Genomic DNA, 2,596 nt, shown 5'->3' on the forward strand with positions numbered 1-2,596 from the left:
CTTACGCAGGCTGCAAGCTGCAGCTTCTCTTGGGGAAGGAGGGCTAGAATTCAGAGTGACTGAGTTCAGAGTCTGCTTACACACAGAGTACATCCGGCACTTGTCCCAACTTCACAAGCCTGCACCATCTGGGGAGAAGGATTGTCCCTTTTGGTCATGGAGTGGACCTATTTTATCAAAATGCATTATACCTATTGCACAGTTTTTATACTGAAATGAATTAGTAGAATGATTTTTACAAAATTTACTGGTTTTCCCTTTTTCTATTTAGCATGAGATCATTTGAATAATAATATTTATATTTAATGTTGTACTATATGGGAGATGTGCCTTTAAATAGTGAATACAATGGATGAGCAGGTGTGTATGATTAAGAACAAAGATAGTGAACGCCATTTCAGAAGGATATGAAGATAATTTGCAGGCGTTCCAAGGAGAAATGAAAACAAAGCTATGAAAGTGAAAGTGAGTTAATAATGTGACACATTTTATTTACATATAATTGGTTGCCTAGTATGTAATATTTGTGGCTGAATTTTATGTAGAAATGCTTGTTCAGTTTACATGAGACTATCACAAATGTTTGGTATACTTTACAGCAAAAATTAAAAGAAGCACCACTTACCTACTGAATCAACAATAAAGGCAACGGTCCCAAGAAGAGTCTGCACTCGAAACAATATTGGACTGGTCTTGGATATTGTCGGACTTGTATTACAGCTCCATATTTTTTCTATAGGACATTGATCCATCATACAGTAGGAGCAGTGTGTGCTTTCGGTTCCGGAGGGATTTTGTGTTGTATAAATATGTTTGTTTGTATTATGTTTGGCTATCACTGTAAGCACAGTGTTTGTTACTAGTTAATACTGGTTAAGTAGGAATAATGAGTATTATTTTTGTTACATGGAGAGGCTTTGAGGTGTTTTCTTTTCCTCCCTCACCCAGCTGCTTTTTCAATTGCTGCCCTGTGCGTCATTATGACAGCTGCCCTCCTGCACATGCTGCAGGATGTGTGCGTGCATGCATGCACATGCAATATAAACAGTGTTCGGATGGCAGCACAAACACAGCCCTGCCAGACACCCTAAAGCTTGCTCTCGCTATGGTAACAGTTGTGCTCTGTTAGCTGGCATCTGGAGCCTGCTGTTTGTTTTTGTCCAGGATCAAGACTCTGCAGGCGATTAAGCACAATCACCATGGGAACCAGGATTTCTCAGGCTGCCCAGCTCCGTTCATGGGGTCTGCAATCGTGGTGAGACCTTTGTCTGCTGCAGTTCTGACTCATGCTAAACAGGAAGAAGTGACTCTCCCTGCGACACTGCTCTCCCTCTCTCTTTTTGGCATTCCCAAACTTGTAAGATAGTGAACTAGGATTGCCAATTAATTGGAAGAAATAAAAATCACACCTGGCCTGCAGGTTTATTTGCAGAAATCAGTAGATGGATGCAGATATTATCATGGATGCAAATAGTATCACTCTGTTAATGTCTGTCCATTGAGCTGTTACTATAGAGGTCGGCTGGAGTCTTCAGGCTGCCACTCCAGATGCTGAAAGACCTTTGTCCATAAAACACAGAAGTTCAAACAGCTGTGGCTTTTCATAGGAGGAAAGCAGCTGCGCAGCTCCTGAAGGTTCAGGAACTCTCTCAGGGTCCGGATCTGGTCATTCTGCTTAGGCTTGGGACCTTCACTGGCCAACCATCTAGGATATGTTTTGAAGCATTTGTTGTCCTACTTTTCCTCCAAGGAATTTAGGGCAACAGAATTAGCTGTCCCATCCTAGGGAGATCTAGGGTTGCTGTCTTTTAACCTGGCAGTGAAAACTGGTTTGCAATTCTGCAGTCTGCTGTGCTAGCGGAATGAACAAGTGGCACATGAAGGGGGCTTACTGTAAGCCTAGTACTTAGTAATATCGTTTGCATGACGTAATTCAGAGGCAGAAAACAGGTCAGCAATGTTTCATGATCATTGTGTAGTTCATGTTATCTTACAGAACAATTTCAGGTTCTGAAGTAGTAAAAAAATAACAATTCTATGCTGATATATCACTGAAAATTCATAAAATTAATAAAACAAGACACCCATAATCATAAGCAATAACAAAACTATTGAGAAGACACATTTTTTTTCCTGTTGGAGATTGCCATTGCCTGGACTGCATTTTCCAAAGGAAGATCAGGGACAGGAGCTTTTTAACCTTTCCAGATAACCCATATATTCCAAGTGGAGATAAAAGCAGTTTATGTATGTACATAAGTGCCATCAAGTTGCAACTAACTTATAGTAACCCCAGCAGGGGCCTTTCAAGGTAAGTGAGAAGCAGAGGTGGTTTATTGTTGCCTTCTTTTGCAGACCCTGGAAAGTACTTGGAAGGGAGACCATCAAGGAATACCAGAGCCAGGATGCAGAGGCAGGCAACAGAGCCACCTCTCTGAATGTCCAAACCTCAGTAGGGGTTTCCAGAAGTCAACCATGACTTCCAGGCATGCATACACATGCACACACAATACCAAACAAAAAAGAAAGAATCCAGCTGCAAGACACTCATGAGGCACTGGTAAGTTGATACTGGGTCGTTTCATACAGAGGTTTT

The 2,596-nt window shown here is 41.4% G+C and overlaps 1 long non-coding RNA gene across 1 annotated transcript; it reads left to right on the forward strand.

Moving 5' to 3' along the window:
- The first annotated feature begins 359 nt into the window (after positions 1 to 359).
- LOC132590210 (uncharacterized) lies at positions 360 to 905 on the forward strand. The gene is made up of 2 exons (XR_009556648.1): positions 360 to 465; positions 600 to 905. It is a non-coding gene; the product is annotated as an uncharacterized LOC132590210 (long non-coding RNA).
- Positions 906 to 2,596: the final 1,691 nt, after the last annotated feature.

Source organism: Heteronotia binoei, chromosome 21 (assembly GCF_032191835.1).
Source record: "Heteronotia binoei isolate CCM8104 ecotype False Entrance Well chromosome 21, APGP_CSIRO_Hbin_v1, whole genome shotgun sequence".
NCBI lineage: Eukaryota > Metazoa > Chordata > Lepidosauria > Squamata > Gekkonidae > Heteronotia > Heteronotia binoei.